Source organism: Myotis lucifugus, unplaced genomic scaffold (assembly GCF_000147115.1).
Source record: "Myotis lucifugus unplaced genomic scaffold, Myoluc2.0 scaffold_110, whole genome shotgun sequence".
NCBI classification, from domain to species: Eukaryota; Metazoa; Chordata; class Mammalia; order Chiroptera; family Vespertilionidae; genus Myotis; species Myotis lucifugus.
In genome coordinates, this window is record NW_005871158.1 from 2494036 (window position 1) to 2509673 (window position 15638).

Genomic DNA, 15638 nt, shown 5'->3' on the forward strand with positions numbered 1-15638 from the left:
GCCAAGGTAAAAGAAAAAGTGATGCTTACAAGATTTCATAAAAAGGAAACAAATCAACTATTTGGATAAGAAAAATATTTTTCCTAAGTCTGAATTTAAGAGGCCTATAATAACGTGAGGATCAGTGATTTCTAAAAGTCATTTTACAAAACCATAAACATAACTTTTTTATATGGCCTCATTAACAATAGAGGGAATGTAGTCCACAGCGAATTTCATTCAGGGCTCCAGGCAATTCTCTCTAGTGTGCACACAAACATTTCTAGAATTGGAAGATTTTTTAAAACTTTTAAAACCAATAATTTGCATTAATGTGGGTATAAAAGCAAAAAAACAAAATGACATTAGTTTGCTAAAGGCTTTGGGGGATTTTATGATCTTGATTTTTAAAAACATGCCATGCAAGAAGTCAAAAATGTTGGATTTTGCTGTGTGGATCAACAAGTGATTTTTGAAAGAATAAAATCTAAACAGAGGTATCAGTTTAGGGTTAGATTCAATCCAATTGCATTTGACCTAGAGATATATATAAAATAAATTAGTGTACTGTTGCTTCATAAACTCTTCCCCAAGACTTAAAACTGGGATAAATGAGATACCTGTTCAGAAAAAAACAACTACTGGGCATGCTCAGGAAAAACTTCACACACAGTAAAGCACTGTAACACACACATCTGTACCTGACAAAGCACCCTTTCAAAACAGATGGGTCATGATGTTTCAAAGCTCAACTTTTTTTTTTTTTAAGTTTGTCACATTCAATCAAAGCAATTCTTGTTTTTCTGAAATCTGCGTGTTATTTTGGAAAAAACTTTTCTGCGGTGTTTTTCCACCCTGGATCAACTAGCCCCTCTCTTTTCCTCCCAAGTGAACCTCGGAAACCACTGTGCCAGGGGGAATTCACCTTTCCTCACACAAAGACAAACTCTAATACTTTCAAATGGTCAGTGTGAAAATAAGATCCTTTGTGTGCCAATTTCTAAAACAAAAAGGACTTTGTTTCATGATTTGCACAGAAAAATGTACCAAAGTTACACCAATCTATTATTTAAAGTAATAATCAAGTCCTTCTCTCATTTTATATCATACTCCCTCTTCTCATCATACTTCACCTGGCCCAGCTTACCACTAATACAATAAATGCCCCATTTATTCAGCAGTGACTAATAATGAGATATCTCACATGTGCAGATCTTCCAAATAACTAAGGTTTTACCCCTTTCAAAAAAGGAAGTGACTTTAGTCATTTTAAAGGTAATTCTACCTAAAACATATTACACATGTAATTACTTCTTGGCCACCTTAAATAATTTTTTTACATATATGTTTTTGTTGATTTCAGAGAGGAAGGGGAAGGGGGAGAGAGAGAGAGGAACATCATTGATGAGAGAGAATAACTGATTGGCTGCCTCCTGCACGCCCCACACTGAGGATCGAGCCTGCAGGTATGTACCCTGACCGGGAATCAAACCATGACCTCCTGGTTCATAGGTCGACACTCAAACACTGAACCATGCCAGCCGGGTGCACTGTAAATATTTTGAGCATCCAGAATATTGCTTATTAAAATTTTTGGAGGACCTATACGGCCATCTTTATAACTACTAATTACAGATTATTAAACCTGGCATTTCAGTATTTATCTCTACACCAAGTGGTTCCATATATCTATATTTTATAGTCTGCCTACACTTCCTAAACCTCTATTTTTCTCAACTCTGGCTTCAGGCCAGTTGCCACCTGTTACCCTCAACTCTAAATTAATAAGCTCTGGATGAGGGCCCTCCCACCTAGAGTAACCTATGGGGACTTTTGACAGCTCTCCTCCTTATAACCTACCAAGCATTTTGGCTACCTTGCATGCTCCAGATGCAGGGACCTGCCAAAAAACTGATACTGTATAATAATATTAGTGACAATATTAGCAACAGAGTAGCAGCACTGTCCACACTAATCTAATGTGAATGGCAAGCCATCAGAGAAAGGGGAGCTTAAGCACTACTGTGAACTGTTGGGAATTTTAAAACTGTGCTAAAAGTCCTACTCTCCCATCGCTCTCGCAAGCATGTCAAACTCAACGGCCGGCAGGCCGCATGCCTCAAGTTTGACATGCTTGCTAGGACTTCAAGCATTTTAGAAAGTTTACCTTTTTAAGAAGAGGAGAGAGCAAATATATGAATAGGAATATATATTATATTAGAGGCCTGGTGCATGAAATTCATGCACTTGGTGGGGGGGGGGCGGGGGGTGTCCCTCAGCCTGGCCTGCACCTTCTCGCACTCCGGGGACCCTCGAAGGATGTCTGGCTGATGACTTAGCAGACCTAAGCCATCAGTCAGACATCCTTAGCACTGCCACGGAGGCGGGAGAGGGTCCCACCACCGCCACTGTGCTCCCCAGCTGTGAGTCTGGCTCAGGGCTTCTGGCTGAGCAGTGCTCCCCCTGTGGGAGCTCCTGCATTGAGCATCTGCCCCCTGGTGGTCAGTGCACATCATAGCGACTGGTCATTCTGCTGTTCGGTCAATTTGCATATTAGCCTTTTATTATATAGGATGCTATATATAAAGTTCTCTTGGTGTCTCCGGTCTTATTTATTTTTCAGGACGAAGAGATTTAACCTGCACATCCCAGATTCATTATAATTTTGGCATCATTTGCACTCTCTTCCACTGTAGTTCCTCAGTGAAACTAGTAATCCCCATTCCTTCCTGTCTTCCCTCTCCCATCAGTGAGAGCAGGCAACGTCATGGAAATCAGTGGTCCCTGTTCCCGGTCAGTACAAATGAGCTACTGTGTCCAGTACAGTGCAGGGCAGACTGCAGGCTGGACAGAGAAAACACAGAACAAGGCCACTCAAAAAGCCCCTGTGCAGTACAATGGTACCATCTGCAGCTCTCTAAAGTCAAGCTGGGACATGGAATCCCCCGGCCTTCTCTGTCAGAAGAACCAGTTAGACCAAACTCTTTGCAAATCACGGTTACGTAAGGAAAGGCATCTACATAGACTATTGCAGTTTTGCAGACTCAGGGAGATTCACTTTTTAAAACCTCTTTTCTGAAATGAAAGCATTTCTTTGCCCCAGAGATAACTCATAATTTATCCTAGATTTCAACCTTTTTACTGTAAAAAATATAGGAAATTGCATGGAAACAATGAATGGAAGTGCACTTTTTTTTTAAATCAAACAAGAACAGGAAACTTTCAGTAGTTTGTGGTAAAAACTACGCATTTGAGCCAAAGAGAAATATTAAACCACCCTCTTTTAATGCCTAACTGTTCACCGTCTCCCATCCCAAACATAACAAGGATATACAGAACTGACATCCATGAAAAAAATCTCAAGACTAAGAAAAAATGAACATTTACAGGCTTCAAAAATATGTTTCCCCCAAATTACTTAATGAACTCTTCAACCAAGCCTACACCTACTTCTTCTATTATTGTATGGCCAAATGAGTCATAATAAAACTTTGGAATATTAAAGACAATAAGTGAGGAAATTCCAGAAAATATAAAAACTATTTCAGGGAGGCAAAACAGGGCTCTATTTGTTTTTAATGCATAGGAATGAATAAACCAGCAAAATAACGCCAGCAATCACAACAGTGAACATGTCTGGCTACAGTTCTAGAACATGAAATCTTCCGAATTTACCACCTCCTTCATGCTAAAGATTTAACTTCCTTAACCTCCAGTACCCTCCTTACTCTAAAAACTTCTATTTAAAAATAGATATTTTTTATTTCCACGACATCTAACACATCAACTGACACCCAAAACAAAAAGGAAACGCTCACATTTAATTCTCATTCACTTTATTCTTAGTCCGGCCTTGTCTGGGCAATGGCTCCAATTCCTAATAACATGTCACATCCCTGAGTCTCAGTTTTCTCATCTTTAAAACGGACATAATACTTGTTCTACCTAATTCCCGTGGTTGTTAGAAAAACAAATGAGATCATACATTAGAAAGGTGATTTTTGTATGTGGTGTTTTGTTGTTGTTGTTGTTGTTAATCCTCACCCGAGGATAATTTTCCATTGATTTTTAGAGAGAATGGAAGGGAGGGGGAGAGAAAGAGAGAAACATCGATGTGAGAGAGACACATCGACTGGTTGTCTTCCTCATGTTTCCTGACCGGGGCCAGGGATCGAGCCTGCAACTGAGGTACGTGCCCTTGACCAGAATCGAACCCAGGACCCATCAGTCCATGGGGCCGACGCTCTACCCACTGAGCCAAATCAGTTAGGGCAGAAAGGTGATTTTTATACTAAATGGGGAAGCTCTATGCTTCTATGAAGATATTACCAATAAATATATGAAAAATCAGTAAAAAAGAACCTCCTTTCTCCTCACCATCCTGCCCTCCCCCTCCAAAAAAGAAGCTCACAGCCCCCAATGCAACCTTAGAAACTTAGAGGAAAGAAGGGTGAACATGGCATTAGAAGACCTGGGTTCTAGTCTCAGCTCCGCCACTAACAAGCTGCTTGACCTGAGCCACCTACTTAGCTTCCTCCCCTGTAAACTGGGGTAATACTACCTGTCTTGCCAGAATAAATGAAAGTGATGAATAGCAAAGTATTCTATAAGCTTGAAGGTAAGATCTAGATAAGAAATTAACGAATCGATGTGCCTAACAAAAAGTTCGGACTTTTTGTTATAAAGGCGATTGACAAGGAAAGAAGCTGGCTGTGATCAGACCTTCCCCAAACACCTGAAGGAAGAAGGCTAACCAGAGACAGAGAAGCTCCCACAGTGGGAACTGACGGATTAACTACATAAAGAAATGGGGGCTTTAGAAATTGGAACTGAGAGCAAGTAACTGTGGGTTAGAATCCCTTGAGTCCACTTAAACCTGTGAATTGAAATATCAGGTCAGATCTTCTCCATTCCTGGTTAAGACAGAGGCAGGCAAACGCTAATTCTACCCAGCATTCCAGAATCAACAGCAGCTCCTGCAGAAAGCAATAGAAGCAGCGTAAGAGGAGAAAATAGATCAACAAACTACAAACGACCGGTCGCTTAGTAATTAAAAGGAAAAAAAGAAAAGAAAATAACCTCTTTCAAAGTTCAACTCCAGGCTGAATTCCTATCAGAAACCTACTGGAGGCCAAAGCCCACATCTGCATAATATTTTAAATCTGAGGCTGGTCTTTGAGAAAACATTTGGCAAAGATTATCAAAACACTGATTTCTCATTCTTTCTACTCATTTTTCTCAAAAATTTTTATGCCTAATCCTTGAGCTTCACTTACCACTCCTGCTTTCTTAACTGCAGTCAGCAAATACGTATCAATTTGGACTCAACAGACACCATGTAACATATTCTTCTGTACGTATTCTTTTTGTGTGTCGCTATTTCCCTTTTGTAATTGAGTGAACAGCACACATCCGATTAACAGCCACCGAGATGGGCGGGCGCAGGAATCGCTCCTGATAGCGACCTGGCAGTGGCCGGTTCTGCCTGGACGCCCACATGTTCACTTGAACTGAACACACCATCTGAGTCAGCGGTGGGTCTCTTCATCTTTATAAGATTGTGTCTTTGAAAATCACTAGAGACTGTGGTTCCTGCCTATTGGCCTCAACTGAAACTTTAGACTCATGTGATGTGTTCACATTCAAGTATCACTGGACCGAGTGCCAGCACATCAAATGTAAAATGAAGCATTTAGGAATGTAACGACGTGCCTATATTCCTTTACATATGCAGGATAAAAAAGTACTTATTTAACTTCCCCCCCCCCCTAAATGAATACAGGATTTTAACTATATTGAGATATGATTATTTTCAATTGGTCTCATGGAACAGATATTCTTATTGAAGAAAACACCTTCACGTAACCACAGTATGAACTCACCTAACCCCCGAGTACCTTTGCATTAGTCGTCTCTCAAGTACACATTTGACAGAATCAAACTGTGGCCTCAAATAATGAGAATGACTGTCCTCACTAAGAACTCAAGAACCCAGCATACAACAAGAACCCTAGCTGTGTATTTACTTTAAAATAAGAACAGTAACTTTTAACTCTACGCTTTGGACTCTGCCGCTGGCCTGATTTTTTTTAAAGAGCTACCATGAGACCTAACTCCAGTTAGCTTAGTGTGTTAATGCAAATCAATAGCCATCTGACGGTATCTTTACAGACAAAGCATCATAAGAACATATGTTTCAGCCGAAACCGGTTTGGCTCAGTGGATAGAGCGTCGGCCTGCGGACTGAAGGGTCCCAGGTTTGATTCCGGTCAAGGGCATGTACCTGGGTTGCGGGCACATCCCCAGTGGGGGGTGTGCAGGAGGCAGCTGATCGATGTTTCTCTCTCTTTGATGTTTCTAACTCTCTCTCTCTCTTCCTCTCTGTAAAAAATCAATAAAATATATTAAAAAAAAAAAAAAAGAACATATGTTTCAGAAGGCCTGGGGGTTGTGCTTTCAAGGTCCATATTGGACAATCCTTGGGATAGGTCTGCGGGTGTTAGCTCAGTGTAATAAATGCGACGCAACCCCCTCTTCACGACAAGTCACTTGCAAAGGAACACTCTGACCTTGGCCGAGTTCTCAAAGGTTTAGACAGATGGGGACTGCAAGAAGAGGTTTTTTGTTTGTTTGTCTTCAAATACTGCCTTTTTTAAATCGCCCCCTTGATTTTTAAGCCAGAAAGGATGCAAACGTCTACATGACTATAGTCACCTTCCTCCCACTGCTTTTAACTGCCTATAAAACCATCCTGAACTGCCGGGCCTTGCCAGGACAAACGTTGGCCCATGTATTCCAAAAGGCCATGAATATTCTGAAGGTCAAACAAAACACGGATTCTTTCCACCCAGAAAGGAAGTCTGTGCTTTCTGGGAGGTGGCCCCCCAGCTCAGCCTTGACTTGGTACGCAATGAAGCAAGTAAACCAAGAGCTGGAAACAGCCTTGAGTTTTAATCTGTACTTTCTGAAGGATGCTACTGATAACAGGGCCTTGGGGGGTGGGGGGGATTTAAATGTAACTGATGTTCACATTTCTCTGTCTTGGCTTTTCTCCTCTTACAGATGCATATACAGATGTGTGAAATAACACTTCACCAACAAAGCTTTCAATTCAACTACAGTATATAAATTTGGATTCCTGCACCATTCATGAAAAAGCTTGACTCATCACTTGGGTTTTTGTTTTTCTTCCTATTTACCAAGTAAGTTTCCACAAGTCCTTCTTATAGTGAAAGTATCTTAGTGATAAAGTGATAGTGGTGCTAAAATGTGAGGGGGGTGGTAAGAAAGAGGGAGGAGGAAAGCTTTTTGCTGTCTACTTCCCATAAAGGGCCAAAAACCTAACTGTTTTCAAACAGTAAGGCGCAAGACCAGTGGTAACTGGCACGCCGACACTACAAACACAATGATACTCCCTTTCTTTCTCTGGCGTATTGAAACAAAAAGAGATCTCAACTGTGTTGTTTGCAGATGAGGAAACTGAGGCCCAGAGAAATTAAGGGACAGTTTAGCTTGGTGGCCAGCACTTGTCACAACACGGTCCACTTTCTTCCGGGGCCTGGCCTCCAGGAAGGCCTCGCGCTTCCCCGGCTCCGGCACCTCATCTTCACTCCCTCGCTGCCATGCTGAAAGCCCACCCAGACCTTAAAGCCCAGCTATGGCCTTCCCGCCTCCATAAAGCCTCTCGGCCACACACACCCTTGCCCTCGCCTCTGAAATCCTGCGGCACCAAGCTGCAAAGCTGAGTGTGCTCTTAAAGTCAGAGAGAGCGTTTTCTACTTAATCCCCCACAGCACCTAGCTAGGATCTCGTACATAATAAGCATCCAATAAAGAGTTCTTAAATGGAATAATTTGATCCGTTAATGAAAAAAGTGACATTTCCAAGTAAAATCCACGCCCCGTGATGGCAGCGTCTAGCTTGCACCACAGGGCCCCAGAACTCCACGGCGGCCTTGAACGTATGGGTGTGGCGAGGCGTGCGCTGTGTTGTGTGCACACACATGCGAGTCTTCACAACCAAGGAAAGAACAGTGGGACTTCCCACCGTGAACTCAGTTTTGATATTTCTGTAAGTGTCCCCACAGCCCTAGCTGCTATTTTATACTTTCACTCTCCACTAAGAAAAATTTTAAGCGGGATCATTTCCTTCCCCACCCCCCACCCCCCGCCTTTTTTTGTTTTAAAGAAAGTTTAGGACAGCAAGGAAAACTGCTGAGCTGAGACACAAGGAATAGCTGAGTCTGCACATGCCTCATTGTTTTCCATTCTCGTTCCAGCACGGCTGTGGCTGGAAACCAGCATTTAGGATTCCCGGTGGACCTGCATCCCTGGTGTTCCAAAATGTCACACTTGACACGCTGCTCTGTGAGGTGAAAGCCCACTGAGTATGTTCCCTCATATATATCCCGTATCTTTAGGGAAGTAACCAAAATATGTGTTTGGGAAAGGAGAGGGAAAAGGGGCCGAGGGAGCGCTCGGAGATGTAATTACACCTACACAAGTGGGACCTTTTGTGTGTGTGTTTTGGAGGTGGAAGGTTTAATGTAAACATTAACTTCATTTGTGCTGCAGGCTTTTATATACACACTGCGTCGCCGCGCACTTGAGTACACATCTGTTAAAAGTGCTGAGCCACTCACTATGAGAACGCCATTCACTCTGTGGGTCTGCGTTCTGCTGCGCTTTGTTTTGTTTTCGGATTTTCTTAGCTTTCTTCCTCAAGTGCACTGATGACTTAATTTTAAATTTTTGATTATTTTATTGCTGATGAGATCCTCCTGTGATCCAAGGACACAGGTCATTTTGCCAGCGAGGAGAACTGATTCCTCTTTCTAAGCTGCTCCGATTCCACCTCTGGGAGGAAAGGCTGCTCGCGCCAACTTCGGGGACCTACACACACAGGGTCCGGGTAGAGCAGGAAACAACCAGAAATCCTCACCATCACCCCACTCCACTGTCCCTATGAAAGGGACCACTTCTCAAAGAGCCAAGCCATCCCACAGGCTGAAAGTAACCCTTAGATGCAAATAGACATTAAAACTCAAAGCAAGCTGAGATAATGCATCCACCGAGGGCTGTTCTGTTGAGAGAGGGCCGCCAGACTGCATCTAAACATACAGCTTTCTTGGCAGTGATTTCTTTTCCTGACCTTGATACAAATCCACAGCTGTCAGAGCACCCAGGGCTCTGTGTTGCCACCATCACAGCCTCCTGAAGTCCTGAGTCCCACCTCCCGCCTGATGACTCCGTAGAGGCTTCAGCAGCCCCAGTCCCCAATCTGAGGGAGTCTGCCCTTCCTTTCTCTACCCAGGCTGTGATTCCATTATTTCAAAGATAGTTTACCTTTTATCATTTTTCTCAAAGTCCTTAAGAAGAGAATGGGCCAGCTTCAGCACAACAGGGAAAGGACACCGAGTTGGTCATCACCAAACAAGGGTTCAAGTTTTGAATCGGCATCTTAGAAGCCATGTCACTTTATGAACGTCACAATCTTCCTGACGCTTGGTTTCAGACAAATGACGAACAGTTGGACATGCTTCACAGTATTGTTAAAAGATTTAATGAGCCCTGGCCAGTGTTTCTCAGTGGTTGGAGCATCGGCCTATGCACCAAAGGGTTGCTGATTCGGTCCCTGGCCCTGGCGGTCAGGGTGCGTGCAGGAGGCAACCAATCAATATCTCTCTCATCTCTCTCTCTCTCTCTCTCTCTCTCTCTCTCTCTCCCTCCCTCCCCCCGAACTCCCCTTCCACTCTCAAAAATATCGTCAGGTGAGGATGAACAAAGAACCAACAAAAAGATTTAATGAGATAATACATAAGAAAGTACCCAGTGCATATTAAGTACTTCCTAGCCTTTTACCTATAAAGCAACCATAATGCTCAATTACTACTTCTCAGAGGGTTTGATCATTCGACAATAAAGACCCATAGGAACATTTTGAGCTTTTTGCAATCTTAACTAGGTTCGGGTAGCAACTGAGGTGCCCCGAGTCTCTGTAAAGGTATTGCACCATGACTGCAATTATGCCATATTGTAATTGGTACAACTGTAAATACACCAACTGCATTACATCATAACTTCACAACAGTACTGAAAAGGCACTGCGGTGTTACACACATAGGTGTTAACTGCCATAATATTTACAATAGGGAAATACAAGAAATAACCTAAACGTTCGTGAGGGTATATCTGTACCATGAAATATATATGCTGCAGTTAAAACGGTACTATTTGTACTAGCAGAAAAAGCTTAATGACATATTGTTAACCTTTTTTAAAACTGCAGAATATGAAAGAATGATATAACTCATGAATTCCCCTGAAACTATGTGTATATATTCACACATATGTAAGTGCATAGAGAAAGGATTGAATACATAATTCTAACGGTAAATAGTCCTGACCTAGGTTGGGACAGTGCTAAAACGGGTCAGGAAGATGAATTGGGAACTGTGACTTCGCTCTCTGCTTGCTACAATATTTAACCCTTTTTGCAATGTAAATGTACTTCAAATATTACTTGTATCATGAAAAGTTTTATTGTGTCATTACAAACTAAAAATGTATACCCTACTTTATCATAAAAATAATTCTGATAAAGCAATGCTGGGTGATTCATTTTCTGCTCTGGATGTCTTATTTTGGTTCAGCATGACACGTGGTTCCAAAAAAAACACCCAGTGACTCTCTAGGCCCAGACGGCCCTGGTCTACTCTACTCGCATGACAACAGCCTCTCCTGCCTTGAGGACTGTGAGCCAACCGCCTCCATCTCCATGGTCAGTGACTGCAAGCCTGGGGGCCTGCTGATGCTGCGGTGCTGACGGCAGAGCCGTGTGCCATCTGAGATTGTGCCTGCATTTCCTGTCTGTAGAATAGGGAGTCATCTGCACTTCGCAGGGCTGTCACAGAGCTTATACTACACACACTAAGTCCTCAATAAATGGCAGCTCTTATCATTACCATTACTAACCCGGAAATTCTCGGGGTCTCGAGATGAATTCTCATCTGTGAAAGGAGGGCCTATCATTTGATTACTTCTAAAGCTTCCAGCTCTAATAGACCATGTGCGTGTGCTATGGGGGAAAGCGGACAAACACATACTGAAGAGTGCAGCCTGGTGGCTGGGGCCAAAGAGATCGACAACCTCCCAGGCGGCCCTGGCAACGGTGGGACCCGTGTGACTGTTAGCACATCATGGGGTAAGAGGGTGAGAGAAGCCTGTTCTCTCCCATTTAGAGGACGTACAATTTGAAGGAAAGAATAGACAATAGACATAGCATTCACATTCTTCTACTGGAAAAAAAAACCACACTCAAAAAAATACACACAAAAAACATTTTCAATATCCCCTAGTGCCTGCTGTAGGCTGGGAACAGCAAAGCATCACAAAATAGATGAATTTTAGTGTGTGACCTTCCCAAACACAGCCCTCATTTTCCAGCCTCCTCAATCTTTTGGGACAGTTCTAGTCAAATCCCTTGAGAACCAACTTACAATAATATCTCTGCCACCTAGGGGGTAACGTGGGGATAAGGACACATATGTAATATCTTAATCAATAAAAATATATATATTAAAAAAATATCTCTGCCACCTAAATCTAACTTTTGGGGCCCAGCTGAAACCTCACCTGCCTATTAACCTTCCCAAATCCTCTCCATTAAAGTCCCCCCTCTCTCTTTCTCTTTGAATTCCTACAGACTTTGTTCTATAATTCTATTAATTTCTACTTTATACTACGCTTATTTGCATGCCTGTTTTACCTCTCTTACAGGACCATAAACTCCTTTATTACGTTAAAAAATGTCCAATTCAGTTCCGCATTCACAGGCATTTATTGAGCAGCTACCTAGAGGCTGAGTACTAGCCAGTGTCCTGGGGATACAGAGATAACAGCATATTCTCCATCTTCAAGGAGCTCACAGTTTAATAGGAAAAGAGAGCAAGTGAGCAATTTCAATAATCAAGGTGCTGTAGGAGCACGGAGCCTCTCGAATCCACCGCAAGGGAGGGGAAGATGAAGGTGAAAAAGCTTCCTAGGCAGACAATGTCTAATGCTTAGAAGTTAGCTGAAGCTACCTAAGCAAAAAAGGATAGGAAAGGACAAACCTGTAGGAAATCAATATAGGTGCATCAACTTTGAAACTGCATGGCAGTTTCTTATAAAGTAAAGCATGTATTTACCATACAACTAAGCAATTGCTCTGCTAAATGAGAACATATGTCTTCATAAAAGACATGCTTGCAAATATTCACTACCATTTTTCATAGTATTCAAAGGAAACAACCCAAATGTCGACCAAATGGGAATGAATAAAAAAAATTGGGGTCTGTCCACACAGTGGACATACTCAGCATCAAAAAGGAACCAACTGCTGACACGTGCAACACTCTAGCTGTTGCCTCGGGTTGCGGACCGGATTGTTGAAACTCAGAAACATCTGGCTGAAAAGAAGGAGCAGACACAAACGAACATAAGAAATCCTGAAATAGGCAAAACTAATCTAATAGTGACAGAAAGCAGATCAGCCTGTGCCTGGGACCAGAGATTCTGACTGCAAAGGGGCACAAGAGAATTGGGGTGGACCTTAGCCAGTTTGGCTCAGTGGCTAGAGCGTCAGCCTGCGGACCGAAGGGTCCCAGGTTCGATTCTGGTCAAGGGCACGTACCTCAGTTGCAGGCTCCTTCCCAGACTGGGCCGTGGTCGGAGGGCATGTAGGAGGCAACCAATCAATGTGTTTCTCTCACATCGATATTTCTCTCTGTCTTTCCCTCTCTCTTCCACTCTCTCTAAAATCAATGGAAAAATATCCTCCAGTGAGGATTAAAAAATAATAACAACAAATAAATGTTTAAAAAAAGAGAGAATTGGGGTGGAGGGAGGTGATAGAAAAATATATATATATATTCTATATCTTAATTATAGTGGTTATTACATATATACATATATATATTCATCAAAAACTCAAACTATGTGCATTTTAATTTATATAAATTATATTTCAATAAACCTGATTTTAAAAGAAAAATATAACACAGTGTTTAAGAACACAGTCTGGTGCCAGACTGCCAGCCCTATGAAGAGTTAACCAATAATAGTAGTATTACTACTCATATTCTAAGCAGAGGAAAGAGCACAAGCAAAGATCTAGAGGTAAGAAACAACATGATAGCATGGAGACTACAAAACAATTTACAAGGAAAGATGTGAAAGAGATGAGGTCAGAGAGGTGGAGAGGGTCAAAGGTTACCCATCTCAATGTCTTCACATCTAACAGAGAGCTTCTGACACATCCAATTAAATGTTTATTTTTTCAATTGATAAATACACACCACTTGACATCCACCTGGACGGCTATAATCAAAAAGACAGATAAGAACATGGATTGGCAAGGATGTGGAGACACTAGAACTCTAATATATAGCTGCTTTGAATGTAAAATGATGCAACCACCTTGGAAAACAGTTTGGCTGATCCTCAAAAGGTTAAACACAGAGTTATCACACAATCCAGCTATTCTACTCCTAGAAATACACATAGAGAGGAATAAAAACATATGCCCACACAAAAATTTAGACATGAATGCTCATAGCAGCATCATTCATGTTATTTGTAATAGCCCCAAACTGGTAACAATACAAATGCCCATCAACTGGTAATGGATTAATAAAATACATATACATACAATGGAGTAGTATGTAGTCATAAAAAAAGAAATGAAGTACTGATTCATGCTAAAACATGGACCAACATTGAAAACATTATGCTAAGTAAGAGAAGCCAGGCACCAAAGTCACGTATCGTATGATCCCATTTACATGGGATGTCCAGGATAGGCAAACTCATGGAAACACAAAGTAGGTGAGTGGCTAGCTGGGGCTGAAGGAAGGGACGAGTGGGGAGTTACTGCTGGTGGATATGGAGTTTCCTTTGAGGTGATGAAAATGTTCTAGAACTGACTGTGGTAGTGGTTGCACAACTCTGTGACCATACTAAAAATCAATGAATTGTGCACTTTAAATGAGTGAATTGTATGGCATGTCAATTATATCTCAATAAAGCTGTTATAAAACACTTAATGAGCAATAGGATGTCAAAGGTCCACTTATTTCAAGTAACATTTGATAAAAGTTAAACACAAAGGAAATTGTTTAATTCAATGTGTCCAAACCCACATTAAGTTCTGACAATGTGCTAGGTATGGTGGCCACAAATATTGAGTAAGACAGAGTGCCTTAACCTTAAGAAGTTGAACTCCAGGAGTGAGAAGAGAGGCCAGTATGCAGAAGGCCCACATCAGAAGGCCCACAGAGGGCTGTCTAAGGACGGAGGGAACACAACCAAGGGCCAGGACCGCCTCTCCATTACTCTGCCCGTGACCTTTTATCCTTCTGCCATGGTCCTACTGGATGTCCGTTTCTTCTATGATAAGGTTTACTCGCATTTATGTTGGTAGGAGGCCCTTGTGGTGAGCAGTGGGATTGATTCTCAGCTGAGCAGTAGAAGCCAATCATGGCAACTCCATTACTCTCTGCCAGTGACTGGTTCAAGGATGGGCAGGGCTAAGTCAGTTCAGCCAATGAATGCAAAGAGAGGCCTGCTGGGAGTCTGGGGAAAGCTGCTCTCTCACTCCTAAGAAACCTGAAGGCAGAATCATTCTTCTGTGAACTATGAACAAGACCACAGGCCTGATACCTACTGACAGCCACTCCTACAATCACCAGCAGACGGGTCTTCAGTTAAGATGACCCTCTGGCTGGTAATGTGGAGAAACAAAGCCACCTACAAACTGAATGAAATTAGGCAAGTTCCCATTTTCTCCTGTCTACCACTAAGCTTACGAAGTGCCTGACGGTGTCCCCTGATGTTTTCTCTTCCCTCACCACCAGGAAGCACCTACAGCGCAGAGACTATAAGCTACATCTGTTTCATCTCCTCCCTCCGAGTCTAGCACGTTGTCAACCATTGCAAGTCACGTGTTCTGAAAGGACAGAAAACAACGGACAGAGTTGTTAGTCTGTTCTCGTTACACTGAACCCTAAATATTTTTAAAAGCAGAATTTAACAGAAAAAAAGACATTTAACTAAATAAAGGCCTTCCCTATAAAAACAGACGTAGTTCCCATTATTGATTCCATCAAGGACCATATTTTACGGAGAGAAGGCTCCTGTCCCTTCCCCTCTGCCGCTTCCTGTGGTGCACGAGGAAAAGGCCCTGCACTTCGAAGGGAAGGGGAGCTGCTGGGGGTAGGGACCATGGAGGTGTGATGGAAAGTGCCAGGCAAATGACTGGCATTTGATGTTAAGCACCGTGGCAACAATCACAACAACAGAACCCGTGGGGCGTGTATGGACTGGCGATTACAACATGGAATGGCACTGGTTTCTATTCTCAGCATGTGTCACTGACTTACTGACAAGACAGTTAAACATAAAAAGGGTTCATTATCAGTGGCCAGTGGGACAGAGTCCCTGAACTAGAAGGAATAAGAAAACTCCAGCAGAGATTCCCAAACCTCCTATTTCTCAACAGTTTCCACTTCTTTCTCCAAACAGTCCCCAAAACTGCTATTACCAAAGTAAACTGATTTAGGTTGACTTCCACGTCCTTTCCCTGGTGTGAAGGCACCAAAGGATGAGCAGAAGAGACACAGA

At 42.4% G+C, this 15638-nt stretch overlaps 1 protein-coding gene across 5 annotated transcripts in view; it reads right to left on the reverse strand.

Moving 5' to 3' along the window:
* TGFBR3 (transforming growth factor beta receptor 3) overlaps window positions 1-15638 on the reverse strand; it is a 197208-nt gene that overhangs the window by 127088 nt on the left and 54482 nt on the right. The gene's annotated exons all lie outside the window — the stretch shown is intronic.